Source organism: Vicugna pacos, unplaced genomic scaffold (genome assembly GCF_048564905.1).
Source record: "Vicugna pacos unplaced genomic scaffold, VicPac4 scaffold_20, whole genome shotgun sequence".
Lineage (NCBI taxonomy): Eukaryota > Metazoa > Chordata > Mammalia > Artiodactyla > Camelidae > Vicugna > Vicugna pacos.
Genome location: NW_027328741.1, coordinates 42522004 through 42538998, shown reverse-complemented (window position 1 = coordinate 42538998; position 16995 = coordinate 42522004). Strand labels below are relative to the sequence as shown.

Genomic DNA, 16995 nt, shown 5'->3' with positions numbered 1-16995 from the left:
CAACATGAGGAGACAGAGGCCACAGTAGATCCCCTGGAGGGAAGAGTGAGCAGACTCTCCTCTCTGGGAGAACAGTATGCAGGATGCATCACAGTTCCACAAGTGCACCACTTTTCGAGCAGTGCTAATGCTTACCGTTGATCATACTAAAATTCTTGCACAATTTTTCAAAGATGTCTTTTCAAGGATGTTCATCACAATCCTGGTTAAACTACTAGGGAAATGGAAGCAACACTAATGTTCATGGAGAGGGGGTGGGATTCATCAGTTCTGGTTCAGATGGAGGAATGATTGTTGTGCAGCTGGAAAAATGAGTGCTAGGTCTTTACCTGATGTCAAGGAAGCCCTCAGTTTGGATGCCTGTTAATCCATCATCTACATCCAAGATGCCATCTCTATGACCACATATGTGTCAAATCATCATAGATGTAAATGAATCTTGTGGTGTGTGAGAGACAGAGGCAGAGAGAATGAGAGAGATAGAGACTGAGAGATGTTCAGCAAACCATTAATGACGGTCACTTCTGGGAGTGGGATTTGCAAATCTCTGCACTTTTCCTTTAGGCAACATTTCAAGCGTTTATAATGTATCTATATTGCTTTACTAATTCTAAGGTATTAAAAGCATATGTTACTTGAGATTCATTCATATTTCATCTATAGAATAAAGTTTATTATTTTTATTTTAAATATTTGTTACAAGTACAATCAGCATTTATGAGAGTAAAATGATAAATTCTAAAGAATTAAGAATCAGATAAAGAACAAAACCTTTTGGTGACTCAGACACAGGCCAGCTATTTGGCAGTAAATGGCAGGGTGGGACAGGTTTCTCCAGAAGATTGTGTATGTTCTGAATCAGCATCCAATAGAGGCAAGGAAAAATTACAAGACATGTACGCTGAAAACTACAACAGCTTGTTGAGAGTAATTAAGAAAGACCTAGCCCTATTTTAAAATTTGAAGGAGCCAAAATGGCAGAGTAGACAGACTCACAGCTTGACCTCTCCCACAAAATACTCAAAGAATTACATCTACAAAAATATTGAATTGCACAGAAACCTCCTGAACTCTGGTAGAGTGTCTCTTATTTTGAAATACAGGAAGATTCTCACAAAATATGGTAAGGAATAAAAAGAGAAAAGAAAAATTCAGTGCAGGACTGATCCTACAGGGAAAGAGTAGCATAGGAAGAAAGGCACACTCACACTGGGACACAACCTCTCTAGCTGGGAGATCAGCTAGGAAAGAAGCAGAGCTTCCAACGTTTGGAGGGGACAGTGGCAACTGCATGGCAGGCAGAACTGGGGAAAACTGACACAGAGGGTCCCTGTGATGACCAGCCCTAGACATGAGCTAGCAGGGATGAGCCAGAACTGGCTACTGGAGTCAGTGAAGAGCCCAGGCAGAGGGCTGGGTCACACTGCAGAGAGGCAGCCTCAGGAAACTAGAGGGCAGTGTGAGCTCTGGCTGTGTGTGTGTGTGTGGAACAGAACAGACTGAAACTCTCATAAAAAAGCACCAATGTTGGTATAATGGGGGAGGAATGAAACACAGCTGTGCCAAAGTTACTTTCCCCACTTGGCTCCATTGTTGGTGTGTTCTCATGAGAAGAGAAATGGGGCTTGGTGATAGCCAACACTTCTGCACAAAGGCAGAGCTGAATGTTGACTCCATACCCTGTGCCATTGCAACTTCACAGGCAGGACTGAGATTTGTTTACAGCCCCAGGCAGAGAGGGTGGATTTGCTGTATCTGGTCACTTTGTGGATCCACACTTCTGAGACTTACAGGCAGTGAGTGGAGTTCTGACTCAAGAAGGGTGGCCAGTGAGGGTATTTACAACAGGGTGGTGTATGGTTCCTTATGTGGGTGCGGGATTGGGGTTTGAGCTGAACCTGTAGTGGACCACAAATTCATGTGTGTGACTGCACACTTGCTAAGGCAGGTCCAAGGGACTGACACTGCTGGATCTGCACTGATGTTTCCTGGGGCTCAGAACCTGAGGGGCACCAGAGTAGGTGGCTGACATTCCCATAGCTAAGGCAGGGATAAAGCCAACATCAACAAATAGTACTTTGTAAGTCAGCATAACAAGTGACAGGCAACACCACAGAGAGAACTCCCCAGTGAACATCTTCTGCCTATTCTTCTTCACAACTGAATTGCTCCAACCCTGCCTACTACATATCACAGCTCAGAAACGGGTCTAAAAGAAATACATAGAGCCAGAGAAATATAAGTAAAATAAAGAAGCCGAGGAACCACTTTCAATTAAAAGAACAAGAGAAATCCCCTGAAAGAACAATCAGTAAAATAGACTTTGATAGTCTACTAGACTTCAAAAAAGGGAATGATCAACTCACTGAAAGAACTAAAAGAGACTATCAATAGAGACAGAAAACTTTAAAAAGAACATTTAAACTATAAAGAAGAGCTAGTTAAAAATAGAAAATTCAACTACAGGCAATCAAAAGAAAACTAGATAATGCAGAGGAATGAATAAATGGCTTAGGAGACAAGATAAAAGAAATAACCCAAAAAGAACAGCAGACAGAAAAGTCAATAAAAACCAATTAAAGCAAGATAATATAAAGTGTGCCAGCCTATGCATAATGGTGAGTCCCAGAAGGAGAAGAAAGAGAAAGGGGGATTGAAAAGATAGTTAAAGAAATCATGACTGAAAACTTTCCAAACCTTAAGAAGGAAAGAATTATCCAAGTACAGGAGGCACACAGGGTCCCAAACAAGGAGAAACCAAACAGACCTACACCAAGACATATTATAGTTAAAATGGTTAAAGTAAAATAAAATATTCTAAAGGCAGTGAGAGAAAAACAAAGTGTTTGTTACAAGGGAGTCCCATAAGCATTCAGCAGATTTCACTACCTAAAATCTTCTGGCCAGAAGGGGGTGGCAAGATATATTCAAAGTCCTGAATAAGAAAACGGCTGCAAACTAGGATATTCTATCTAGAAAGACTATCCATTAGAACAGAAAGAGAGAAAGATTTTCACAGACAAGCAAAAACTAAAAGAATTCAGCAGTACTAAATCTATGCTAAAAAAAATTTGAAAGTTCGAATCTAAATAAAAAATAAACAGGAAGCTATAGAAATTAAGAAACCATAATTGGAAATACGATAAATACAGTGAGTTGCAAGGGAAAACATGAGGATATAAATAAGTCAGTAAGTCAATAAAGAAAACAAGAAGGCAAACAAGAAAGAGAGAATAGCAAAATCATGAAAGGTGGAAGAGGAGAGCAAGAGAATATATAATTTTTCTCTTTTTTTTTCTTTTTTCTCTTTGTCTTCTTTCTTTTTAGGATGCACTTGAGCCCACATGACTATCAACTGAAACCAAACAGATGAAGTAATGGGTTACCATACTTGAATGACAAGATAACCACAAATCAGAAGTATATAATAGAGTCATAAAACCCAAAAAGAAACCAAGCTAATAGAAAAGGAATTTATCAAATCACAAAAATAAAAATAATTAAAAGAAAGAAACAAATAATTACCAAAATCAACTGGAAAACAAATTTCAAAATGGCAATAAACCCACATCTATAAAATAGCTACTATAAATGTCAATGGACTAAATGTTCCAATCAAAAGAAAAAGAGTGAAGGAGGAGGAAAGATGGTGGAGTAAAAAAGATGCTCAGAGCTCACCCTCTCCCACAAATTCACCAAGAGTGACATCTACAGACACACCCACCACCCAGAACACATGCTGAACTTTGACAGAATATTGGCTCCTTCAAAAGATAAAATTTTCCACAAATCTGGTGGGAGAACAGGAGAAAAGAAGAAAAAGGAAAATAGTTCTGGACCATTCCAATGGGGAGGGAGCTGCAAAGGAGGAATAGCATTAATACACTGGGTCTCTCCAACTCCAATGGCCAGTTCAGCAGGATGGAGATGGAACCTCAGAGGCTCAGATCTGTATAGAATAGAATTTGACTGACAGAACTAAGTTAATGGGGCACAAAGGGTCCCAATGATCTCCAGCCCTAGATGCGAACCAGCAGGTGTGGGATGGGACAGGCTGTCTGAGTTGAGCAGAGGACTCGGGCTGCCTCTACAGAGGAAACCTTGGGGGACTGCAATGTTCTGTGTGCCATGGCTGGGAGAGTATACAGAACAGCCTGGGTCCCCCATAAAATAAAAAAAAAGGCAGAAAACACTGCTGGTGTGCCCTGGGGGGAAGGGGAGCCGTAGCCTTTGTGTCCGCAGACCCACAGTGCCATTATTGGAGACTTCTTGGGAGAAGAGAGTCAAGGCTCAGCCATAGCCACTATATTTTCTGGTGCATGATTCCCAAGTAGAGGAGGGGTCAAAACCCGAATCCCTACCTAGGGGCTCCACAACCTCATAGGTGGGACTGAGATTTGTTTACAGTCCCAAGAAGAAGGGACCATTACACACCGATGCCTCTCTGAATTGGCTCTTCTAAGACAAATGCACAAGAAGCAGTGTTCTGGAACAGAGCAGGGGTGAGGGCTACTGCAGCTGTTTCCTCTGATTCCACCTACAAAGCATGGACCTAAGGCGGCAGGGGAGCTACCTGCCAACTACCTTGCACAAGTGTGGTCCTGGGACCAGGCATCTGGTGGGGGTGCAGGCCACCCATTTACTGATGCTGGGAAACAGACCAGGGGCACGACTGGAAGGCCTCTGGTACCAGCAAGTGGAGATTTCACAGCAGGATATGGGCAGGAGTGTGACAACCACAGGAAAAAAAGGAGCTCCTGCTCAATAGCCAGAGCAGATTCAGGCCACCAGAACACCAGAAACACCACCAACAAAGGGGATAACAGGCAAAAGGCGTGGAAGGAAGACTTGGCAACCACCCACAGTTAAAAATAACCTTATGACAAAATTATTAAGAGTGTATATTCTTGCAGAAAGGCCAAGATAGTGGAGTAGAAGGATGCTTGTATCTTATCCTCTCCAATAAATTCACCAAGACTGACATTCACAGACACACCCATCCACTCAGGACATCTGCTGAACTTTGATAAAACATTGCCATCTTCAAAAGACAAAATGTGCCACCAATCTGGTAGGAGAAAAGGAAAAAAGAAGGAAGAAAATGCAAAATGGCTTGGGGTTGGTCCTTTGAAGAGGGAGCAGCAAAGGAGGGATAGTGCTGGTTGACTGGGTCTCCCTCTTTCCAACGGAGAGGTCAGCAGGATGGACAGGGAACCTCTGAGGCTCAGATGTGTACAGAACCACCCTTGACTGACAGAATTAAGTTAAATGGGCACAAAGTGTGTCAACAACCCCCAAACCTAGATGTGAATCAGGGATGGGAAGGGACAGGCTGCTGGATCCAGGCAGACTCTGGATGACTGTACATAGGTAACCCTGGGGGACTGCAGTGTGTTGTGGACAACTGCTTGGATTGTATACAGATCAGAACAGCCTGGGCCTCCCATAAAATAAGAAAAAAAATAAAGCAAAGCAATATTGCTGGCTTGCCTGGGGGAAGGGGTGTTTCGTCCTTTGTTTCTGCTGACTCACCGCAACATAACTGGTGATTTCTCAGAATAAGAAAGATGAGGCTCAGCCACAGCCATCATACCCACCCAGGCAGACATGGGGTTGAAACCTGAATATGTACCTGGCAGTTCTGCAACCTCATAGGTGGGACTGAGACTTGTTTACATCCCCAGACATATAGGAAGTTTCTGTCCTGGTGCCTCTATGAACTCACACCTCTAAGACAAATGAACAAGGAGCAAAGTTCTGGCAAACAGCAGGGACTAGGGCTGGTGTGGCCATTTGCCTCAAGCCCACCCATACAGTGTGGAACAGATGTGGAGTGGGGAGTTGCACTGAATATGGGAGCAACCAACCCAACTACTGTGGAGGACTGCTGCACCTGGACACGGCATTGGGAAGGGGCACAACCTGCCCACCTACCATGCAGGAGTGCAGCACCAACATGCAGCACTGGGAGGAGATGTGACATGTCTACCTACAGGCACTGGGAGCAGCACAGACCAAGGGTGTGACCAGAGGGTCTCTGGAAACAACGAGCTGAGTTCATGAAGCAAGGCAAGGGCAGGAGCTGTGACAACCACAAAACAAAGAGGAGTCCCTATTCAATAGCCAGGGTAGGCTCTGGTTAACAGGTTAATGGCCACATCATTAACCAAAGGGATAACAGACAAAAGGCACAGAAGTAAGACTTGGTAACCACACATATTTAAGAAGGAGCTCTTGATAAAATTACTAAGGGCACACAATCTCCACGGGAACATACTCTTTTCTTTTTCTGTTCCATTTTCTTTTACTTTTTAAATGTTACTTCTTAAATAATTTTTATATTTCTATTTTTAATTCCTTTTAAAATTTTCTTTTAAAATACTTTTATTATTATCTTTCAATTTGTCTAATTTAATTTTTATCTTTGTTTTGTTCTTCTGTTGTGATTATACTCTGTTCTCAAATATTTTTTCTTCCTTTAATATTTTAAAAATTCATCCCAACTCAATTGTTATCTTGTTTCAATATGTTCTTCTGTTATTGATTATACTGCTTTTAAAACTAATTTCTTTGTGCTTAGTTTTATTTCTGCATCCATTTTATATAAATAAGTAAACTCTTAAAAGACCACAGTAGATAATTTATACTCCATAAGACATAGTGCCACAGAGATATAAGCAAGATAAAAAAGCAGAGCAACCTGTCTCAATTAAAAGAACAAGATAAACCCCCTGAAAGAACAATCAATGAAATAGACATTGATAGTCTACTAGATGATTTCAAAAAAGGAGTGATCAAAGTACTGAAGAAACTAAAAGAGATTGTGTATAGAGACAGAGAATATGTCAAATAACGAAACTGAAACTCTAAAGAGGAGCCAGTGAAAATTGGAAAACTCATTTGCTGAGATGAGAGTTGAGGTAAAGGATGTAAAATGTAGGCTGGATAATTGAGAGGAATGAATATGTGACTTAGAAGACAGGACAACAATACAGCTGAGAGACAACAAATAAAAACCAATGAAAGCAATATAAGGGACCTATGGAATAACATAAAGCATGCCAACCTACTCATAATGGGGGTCTCAGAAGGAGAAGAAAGAACAAAGGAGATTGAAAAGATATTTGAAGAAATCATGACTGAAAACTTCCCAAACCTAAAGAAGGAATCAGATATCCAAGTACAGGAAACACAGAGCGTCCCAAACAAGGAGGACCAAAACAGACCCACACCAAGACATATTACAATCAGGATGACCAGGGTTGAGAATGGGAAATGATTCTAAAGGCAGCAAGAGAAAAAAAAGGATTAGATACAAGGGAACCCCCATAAGACTTTCAGCTGATTTCTCTACAAAAACAGTAAAGGCCAGAAGGGAGAAGCAAGGTATATTCAAAGTCCTGAATGAAAAAATGATGCAGCCTAGGATACTTTATCCAGCAAGGGTATCCTTTAGAATAGAAGGAGAGATAAAGAACTTCACAAACAAGCAAGAACTAAAAGAAGTTAGCAACACTAAACCTATGCTAAAGGAAATATTGAAAGACCTACTCTAAACAGAAAAGAAGCAGGATGCTACAAAAAGGAGAAAACCATATTTGGAAAGGTGATTGCTACAATGAATCACAACAGAATAAACATGAAATCATAAAAGAGGGCATCTAAATCATTAAGGGTGGGAGAGGCGAGCAAGAAAATATACAGGTTTCTCTCTCTCTCTCTTTCTCTCTGTCTCTCTCTCTTTTTTGTTCTTGGTAGGATGGGTTTGAGCTTATATTACTATCTGTTTAAAACAAACAGATATAGTAATGGGTTAATATATGTACAAAGTAGGGTAACCACAAGCCAAAAAGTTACAATAGAGTCACAAAACTAAAAAGACACCAAGATAATAAAAAGGAAAATTATCAAACCACAAAAAGAAAAAGTAAGGAACAAAGAGGAAATACAAAATGAACTGCAAAACAAAGTTCAAAATGTAATAAACACATTTCTATCAATAATTAATATAAATGTCAATGGACTAAATGCTTTAATCAAAGGACATAGAGTGCAGAGTGGATAATAAAGCAAGTATCTACAATACGCTGTATACAAGAGACCCACGTTAGGGAGAAGGACACACATAGATTGAAAGTGAGAGGATTGAAAAAGATATTCCACACAAATGGAAATGACAAGAAAGCAGGAATACCAACAGTGATTTCAAATAAAATAGACTTTAAAACAAAGATTATAAAGAAAGATTAAGAAGGACATTTTATAATGATTAAAGGAGTCATAGATGAAGATATTACACTCATTAACATATATGAACACAACATAGGAGCACATAAATACATAACAGAAAAAAAGAAAATACTAACAGATAAAAAGGGAAAATTTGATTGGAACACAATCACGGTAGAAGACTTTAACAATCCATTAACATCACTGGACAGATATTCCATACATAAAATTAATAAGACAACATAGAAATTAAATGATACAATAGAACAATTTGTCTTGGGTAATAATTTCAGAACATTATATTTCCCTAAAATAGAACATACATTCTTCTCAAGTGCACATACCACATTTTCTAGGATAGATCATATACTTTGGCACAAAAGAAGCATTAACAATTTGAAGAAGATAGAAAATATTTGAAGCAACTTTTTCTGACCACAATACCATGAAACTAGAAATGAACTGCAGAAAAATAAAGGAGAAATAAATGACAGTATGGAGGTTAAACAACATACTACTTTTAAAAAAAATGGGTGGATGATGAAATCAAAGAAGAAATAAAAAACACATTGAGACAAATGATGATGAAAACAAAATCACACAGAACCTATGGGATCCAGAATAGGCAGTGCTTAGAGGGAAGTTTATAGCGAGAGAATCAGGTCTACCTCAAAAACGAGAAACAACTGCAATAAACAATCAAACTTACCACCTAAAAGAATTAGAAAAAGAAGAGCAAAAATAAGAAAAGTAAGCAGAAGGAAGGAAATAATAAAGATCAGGGAGGAAATAAATAAAATAGAGATATAAGAGACATTTGAAAAAATCAAGCCAAGAGATGGTTTCTTGAAAGAGTAAACAGAATTGACAAAATTATGTTCTATGCTGGAAATTGACACAACAATGCAAACTGACTATAACTCAATAAAATAAAAATTAAAAAAATAAATATATTAACAAAAGAAAAAAGAAAAGTTAGTTTCTACTCACCAGACTGGAGGAGGTGGCTGCAATCTATGCGGGGTCACACCCCATGGGAAAGCCTGGGGTCAGGATCGGAGGAGCAGGGTGCTGTGGACATGATCTGTCACAGGGTTTCTGCAGGAGGGGAGTGTGAGGCATGTGAGCAGGCTGAGGACTGGCCATTTGAGTAAGTTCATGGGCTCTGGGGTGGAGGGGCTCCCCCAAGTGTTTGGACTTGACTCTGGGTGAGTTGGGCAGGTGGACAGTGGCTCAGTGTGAGTCCAAGTCCAGTGGAGGAGGTAGTGAGTTAGATCTAGAAGGACTCCTTCTGGGGTGGGAGGGCCCACAAGGGAGGCAGGAGGCCAAGTCCAGGTGACTGAGAACAGGGTGTATCCTGCATAGGGCTGCAGGGCAGATGAAAGCATCCAGTCTACAGAAGGTGGAAACACGGTCCATACAAGGGCTCAGCTCAGATGTCACCTCCTCAGAGGAGCCTTCTCTGCCTGCACAGTCTACAGGGACAGCCTCCTCCACGCACATCTCCCCAGCAGACACCTGCTCCATTTCCTGCATAGCATTCAGGACACGGGCCCCTGCTCCGTACCCAGCCATGGTTCCGCTGCCCTGAGGAAAAGCCCTCACAAGAGCCATTAAGCCCTACACGACCTGGGCCCCACCTCTCTGTCTCCTCTGGCACCACTGTCTCCACCTGGCCCTCTTCTCCTCCACGCCTGCACTCCTGACTTCCCCCAGCCCTATGTGCTCTCCAGAGCACAGGTCCCTCCTAACATGCTGTGTGTGCTCACTGTATCCAATCCACTGCATGCCTCACACCCAGGTCAGTATCCAGCACACAGTAGGGCTCAGTAAGTAGAGAATGAATGACTCTTACCATGACTGCTGGGAAGGCTTTTGTCTGTGGCCTACAGTGATCACACACCCGTCACACAATCTCTGAGGTCCTACTGTGTGTTGGGTGGGTTCCAGATACCGGGCACAGCAGGTAGTGAAGCAGTCAGGTCTCCATCCTCATGCAGCAGACAGCCTGGTGGGGGACACAGAGAAAATTAAGTAAAATATACACAATGTCCGGAGGTGATATGTTCCATGGAGAAAAATAGGGTCAGGGAGGACATTTGAGCAGATTCCTGGAGGTGTTTAAGAAGCAGGCGGAGAGAGATCCTGGCTGAAAGAGCAGCCATCCCAAAGGCCCTAAGGGCAAAGTGGGATGTATGTGGAGGGTCTTAGTTATCCGTGTGAGTTCTTAGTCCTGCCTTGAATATGTATGTTGCTTTTATTTGTAAATCTTGATTTCACCTGTATAGCAAATTAACCTGCATCATCAATCTGCATAATTTAGCCAACTCTGTTTCAGGTGTTGTGGGCACAATGGCAGGCTAATTACTTGGGTTGGTAAAGAATTACCAGCGTCTGAGAAGGGTTTAGGAAAGTTCAATATGGACACTGCTATAGGCAACATCAGGCCACACAGGCAAGAGGTGCCTACACGAGCGCCAATGTTGAGTGTGTGGGGTCTGTTATTGGGGGGGTGCTGTGCACACAAGGAGGAGGGGGCTGCATGATCAATTCATGCACAGGTACCTGGTTGGTTGTGAGATCTGTCAGGGGCTTCTCTGAACAAAAGGCTTTACCACTTTAATAAGGGAAGGATGTGAGTTCTCTCTTCCTGGGGCAATGAGGTTTCATAGGGTAAACACACAGCAAGAGAAGATGTTTTATAGCTTGTGGAAATGCAGGTGTGCAAAGGGTCCTGCAGTGGGGAGTGGCAGGTAAGGGGCCACTGGGTTCTAGGCACACAGAGAGCCCATGGGTGAGGGTGTATGACTCTGAAGAGTGCCTGCTGGCTTCACACCAGGGACTTTATGTGGAAAGAGGAGAATCTAGGTTATCGGAACGTGTCTACTCAGTGACCCCCCTAAGCCTAATTCTGTCAGGCACCAGGTGGCTGTGAAATGAACATGAAGGTCCCCACCCTGAGGACCCCAATGAATGAACATCTTGATATCCTCAAGCCCCTTCCCCTGCACCACCGCCCCACCACATCTGGGTCTCAGGCTTTGACCCTGACATCAGTGGCATCTTCGTTCCCTACATCCAGCTCTTCTGGACATTTCTGTGATGAGCTGTTCCATGTCAGCAAGCCCAAAACTGAGCTCTGCCTTTACCCCATGATTGCTTCCTTCCTGTGAAGCCCCTCGTGAATGAGCCACCACTAGCAGGATCCTACAGCTCTGAGGCTCTGCCTTCCCCACCCCTCCGATGTCTCCCAGCCCATGATCCGCTCTGGAGGTCCCTATTATCCTCTCCCTCCCACTTCATTCTTGGGCTGCACACCAAATCCCTCTTCACAATCTCCCACAAGACAGGTCCAGGTCCACTTGTGGACACTGAGGTGACACAGGCGGGTGTTGCTGGGAATGAAGAGCAGGATACTGTAGCAGAGGAGAGGAAAGGGCTCCCAATCCACCAGAACACACGCTAAAGTGGTGGCAAGACACCCATAAAGGGTGAGGCAGGCATCACACTGCAGCCCCGCCCTCTGCTCCCCCAGGGTGCCCTGTGTTTTCTGCTTTGGCCTAGGGGACTCCCCCCTCACTCTCTGTTAGAGGGGTGCCATTTCATTCATTCACACCCTCATTCACCATGTACATGGATCCTGCTCAGTGCCAGGCCTCAGCTAGATGACAGCTCATCCTTGGGGACACAGATCAGATCTCACCTCCTCCATGAAGCAGTTCTGGATTCCCACCCCCCCGAAGTTCCTCTGGCCTCAATTGAGACCACTAGGGCTGTGACCACACTCTGATTACATCCCAAGTCTGTGATCTCTGTGAAAGCCCTGGGCCCAATGTAGAAAGAGACTCAGAAAAATGGGGCCAAAAGGGGCTAAGAAAAATGTTACCAGTTCTCTATTACAGAGAAGGGCACTGAGCAGAGAGAGGGCAGTGTCCAACCAAAGCCACAGAGGAGGGTTTCAGTGAGCCCTCCCATGGCCCTCTTACTAGTTCTCTGTTACAGATGAGGACACTGAGCCACAGAGAGTGAGCAGAGCCCTGCTATAGCCTTGGCCCCACGGCCTGTGTCCTTTATGACTAGCTCCATGCTGCCAGCAGGGGTGTGGGCCTGGAATGGACGTTGAAAACAGCCTGACCCTCGGGCCCCCTTCATACACAAAGTCAGCCTCAGGAACACCCCTCATGCCCTACCCTATACCCCTGGGATTGGGACCTGATTGCTGTTCCTGGAAGCTGGCTGGGCTTCCCTGTGAATTGCCCCAGGAGATGCTTGGGACAGCCAAAGGGCCCCTGAGGCTTCCTGTCCCCAGCTGAGCAGCTCTGGTCCCCTTGACTGTCCCTGGCCCAGGCCTGATTACACAACGTTTTGGCCGGGTAGCCAGCTGTGGAGATGAGGAAATGGGGGCAACATGCAGATACATGCAGAGGTTCAGGAATTCACTCAACAATCACTGATTCAGGCTTTGCAGTGTGGCTGGCCTGGGCCCAGGCCTGGGTGTCCAGTAGTGAATAAAGTCAACCCCTTGAGCCTTCTGGGAAAGGAGTCCTCAGAGAAACGGGCCCTCAGTGCACCCACCCTGCTCCCCATGAACAATCACACTGAAATGAGGCTGCGGCCATGGGTCCCAGTGGAGGATGAAGGGAGGAGGAAAACCCAGAATGGGCACTGACAATGAGCCTGGACACTGGAACCAGATGACCTGGGCTCTGTAATCTGGGGTGGTCACCTCAGCTGTTCTCTCTCTGCCTCAGTTACTTCTGCAGAAATGGGTGATAATGCCTGTCCCTGCCCCACAGATTTTCATGAGGAGTCAGTGAGCTTCTCTAAGGCGTGTAGGACAGTGCCTGGCTATGGGTCAGGATCCTGCTCACCTCACAAGATTCTGTCCCACTTTAAAGATGATAAAGTCAAAGCTAAGGGGGTTATGAGACCAGCCTGGGCTAGCCCCCTTCTCATGGTCTGCTGTCCATGTCTCCTGCTTTTACATCATACCTCTGCCCCCATATCCACCCAGCAAAGTAGGTGCTGAGAATCTGAGCAAATCAGAGTATGAATGGAGGCACACCCTCTCCCCATCTTGGGCACTTGGGGTGGTGGGCAGGTTGGGGATATCGGGCTCCTCCAGACTGTCCAGGAGGCCCAGCATGTCGGTCACCTCATTTCCACTCAACACGGAGTAGGTGTGTGGCCAAGGGCCAGAGGGCGCTGGAGTAACCCAGGGTGGGTGGATGCTAGGTAAGTGTGGGAGGCACAGAGTGGCCCCTGGAAGACAGTGTCCAGGCAGCCAAGGTGCGATGAATGAGGGTCCCCAAAAGGGGCAGAGGACAGAGTCCAGCCTGGACACCACCCCCTGCTGGACCCTGATCTGGGGTGAGAATTGGGACAAGCCAGTGCCCCTCTGGGACTCTACATCCAGCAAAGAGGTGAGGAAAAGTTAAGGAGACCGTGCTCCCTGTGTGAGGGCGCTGCTTCCAGGATCCTGGAGGTTCCATAGACCCTTGTGAAGTGGCTGCTGTTTCCAGCCCCATGTGGGCAGAAGAACTGAGGCAGGGAGGACAGAGTGACTCAGGACAGAGCTAGGATTCATCCAGGAGTGTGTGCTGAGCCTCTTGCTAAGAGGAGCCTCTGGGCATCATGGATTCAGGAAGTGTCTTGTCGTCCCTCTTAAGGCTCCTGGCATGTTAGGCAGGAAAGGTCCCAGTGCCCATACCTGGGCCTCTCTGGGTGATTCTGACATGTGGGATCATGATGGTCCTGAGAAAGGAGAGAGAATGTGGGCTGGGCGTCAGGTCTGCATCAGACCCTAATGATGCCCCTAATGTTGTGTGACTTGGAAACTCCCTGACCTCTCTGTGCCTGGCTTTCCAGCCCTGACTCAGAGGACTGCTGTGATTGGCACACAGTAAGACCTCAATCAGAGGAAAAAGCCAGCCCTTCCCCAGGAACCTCTCCTCTTACATTCCCAAAGCTAAGCCCATGTTCCACACATCACCAGAGCTGAAACTTGACAAACAGGGCAAGTGAAATCCAGCAACTCCTCCCTCCTGCCTGAGGCCCTTCCCTCCTCAGTGACAGTGGGTCAGAGCAGGTCTCTGCATCCCAGAAGTCTGAACTGAGCCTTGTGACCTGGAGTAGTCCCTGTTCCACAGAACTTTGTTTCCAGGTCTTTCCAACAAGACACAAGAGCACCTGGTCAGTGTCTTAGCTGCAAGGTCCTCCCTTTGCAAATTGCCCCATCACATCCGGGCTAGATGATGTGAGTTCCAGAGCACATGACCATCCAAATGATGACTTCAGGGAAACATCCCTGCCCACACTGCACTTTTCAGAGCCCATCTTCTAAAATAAGGGGTAGTGACCCACGTTTGTGCACACTTTTATCAGAACACAGCCCTCACCCACCCACCATTGGAAACACGTGAGAAGCAGAGATTCCCAAGTGCCTGGACCCCTGTCATCCAGAAAGCAGAGGGTAGGATAACAGACAGAAGGGGAGAAAGTATTTTCAGACTATATATCTGATAAGGGGTTAACACCCAAAACATATAAAGAACTCTTACAATTCAACAGCAAAAAACAAGCAATCTGATTTAAAAAGTGGGCAGAGGAACTGGATAGACATTTTTCCAAAGAAGGCACACAGATGTCTAACAGGTACATGAAAAGGTGCTCAACATCACTCACCATCAGGGAAATGCAAATCAAAAACACAATGAGATACCCCCTCTCACCTGTCAGTGTGGGTGTCATCAAAATACAAGAGATAACAAGTGATGGTGGTGGTGTGAAGAAAAGGGAAACTTGTGCAATGTTGGTGGGAATGTAAATTGGTGCCATCACTCGGGAAAAGAGTAAGAAGGCTCCCCCAAAATTTAAAATTAGAACTTCCATATGATCCAGCAAGTCCACTGCAGGGAATATATCCAAAGGAAATGAAATCACTATGTCAATGAGACAACTGCACCCTCATGTTCACTGTATCATTATTTACAATAACCAAGACATGTAAACAACCTAAGTGTCCATCAGCAGATGAATGGGTACAGAAAACGTGATGCATATATATGTATATAAAATGGAATCTTATTCAGACATTAAAAAAGTGAAATACTGCCATTTGTGACAACTTGGGTGGACCTTCAGGGTATTATGCTAAGTGAAATAAATAAGACAGAAAGACAAATACCTATGATCTCATTTATATGTGGAATCTACAAAATAAACCGTAACACATAGAAACAGAGATCAGGTTGGTGGTTGCAAGAGGTGAGTCAGGGGGTGATTGAAATTCGGGAAGATAATCAAAATGTACAAACTTCCAGTTAGAAGATAAACAAGTCCTGGGGACATAATGTACTGTAAGGTGACTGTAGTTAACAGCACTGCGTTGTGCATTTGTTAGTTAAGAGAGTACCTCTTAAAATTTCTCATCACAAGGAAAATAGTGTGTCACTATGGGTGATGACAGACGTCAAGTAAAGTTAATGAACTGATCATTTCACAATATGCACATGTAACAAGTCATTATGCTGCACACCTAAAGCCAACAAAGTTATGTGAAAATTGTATCTCAGGAATACTTATGTCAGGAAGCGGGGGTGCGAGCCTGGACTACCTACTGCAGGAGCTGCCTTTGCCCTCCAACAGCAGAGGGTGGTAGTTGTGACAGAGACTGTAGGTCCCTCAAAGCCTAGAATGTTTACTGTCTGGACCTTCACAGGGAGAGAGTGAAGACCCTGCCCTGGAAGACAGTGGTCATGGCAGCAACAACGGCCTGCCTGTATGCAGGCTCAGCCCATACAGCTCCTATGCTCTGCTGTCACCGCATTTACTTCCCTCCACACCCTCAGAGGGACAGACTTCAAAGTTCTCATTTTACACATGAGAAAACTGAGGCTCATTTGCTTTGAATTATTGACTAAGTGGTGGGGGAAGCTTTGAACTTCAGTGTTCTGATTTCAAAGCCACATCTCAGTCCTGATTTTTAGAAGGTGGAGGTCCAGGCACTGGGGACCCTCCACCTTCCTCACTTGTAGTCGTACTCCAGGGCTGCCACCCCCAAGGCATCTGGGTGAACACATTTAATCCGCTTACTCTGCACCAGCTGAGCCCTTGGCTGCCAGTCTGTTGTCACTGCCTGAAACCAGCTGAGGTTTTACAAGTGAACCATCACCCCCTGCCAGCCCACCTGCCCTGCCATGTGGAGCAGACCCCTCCTAGCCTGGACATTCTAAACCCTTAGCTCACACATTTGCACAAATGCATCAAAAGGGCCCTACTCCCTGTGTGGAGATATCGACAAGGGGAAGGGAGGGGAGTTTGGGGTGGCCACTTACTGTGAAGGTGACACATGACAGGGACATGTTCATGTCCATAATGGCACTCAATTTGAAGCTTAGTACATGGTCACAGCGAGGGGTAAAAGCTGAGAGGCTACAAGGCTGCCTAGAAAGGGGCTTGACTATTGAATTGAAAATGTGTAATTTAATTTAAAAATTAGCCCCCTGGATGATAAGAATTTGCCCCTAAGGCCAGAATTGGCCACCTGACCCCTGGGAACCCCTCAATTCCAGGATGTAATCATCTGAGCATGGAGGGGGCTTAAATTGGAGTGCTGTCCTCTCAGTCATGGTGCACCTGCCCACGTGTGCACCCATGATCTGCAGTGCTCACACATCAAGGAGGTCCAGGTCATAAGGAAGGGATGACAGACTGTGAGGTCACACGTGTGCCCCTGCAGGGGTGAATGTTGTATAGAGAAGAGCC

The 16995-nt window shown here is 44.8% G+C and overlaps 1 protein-coding gene across 1 annotated transcript in view; it reads right to left on the bottom strand.

Annotated features, from left to right (window-relative positions):
* Window positions 1–16995, bottom strand: part of LOC140693677 (uncharacterized) — a 237953-nt gene that overhangs the window by 18636 nt on the left and 202322 nt on the right. The window contains exons 14-15 of the mRNA XM_072957385.1: window positions 10085–10237; window positions 9220–9327 (exon numbers count right to left, since the gene is read on the bottom strand). The gene's annotated coding sequence lies outside the window, so the exon portion shown is untranslated. The remainder of the gene's footprint in view (window positions 1–9219; window positions 9328–10084; window positions 10238–16995) is intronic.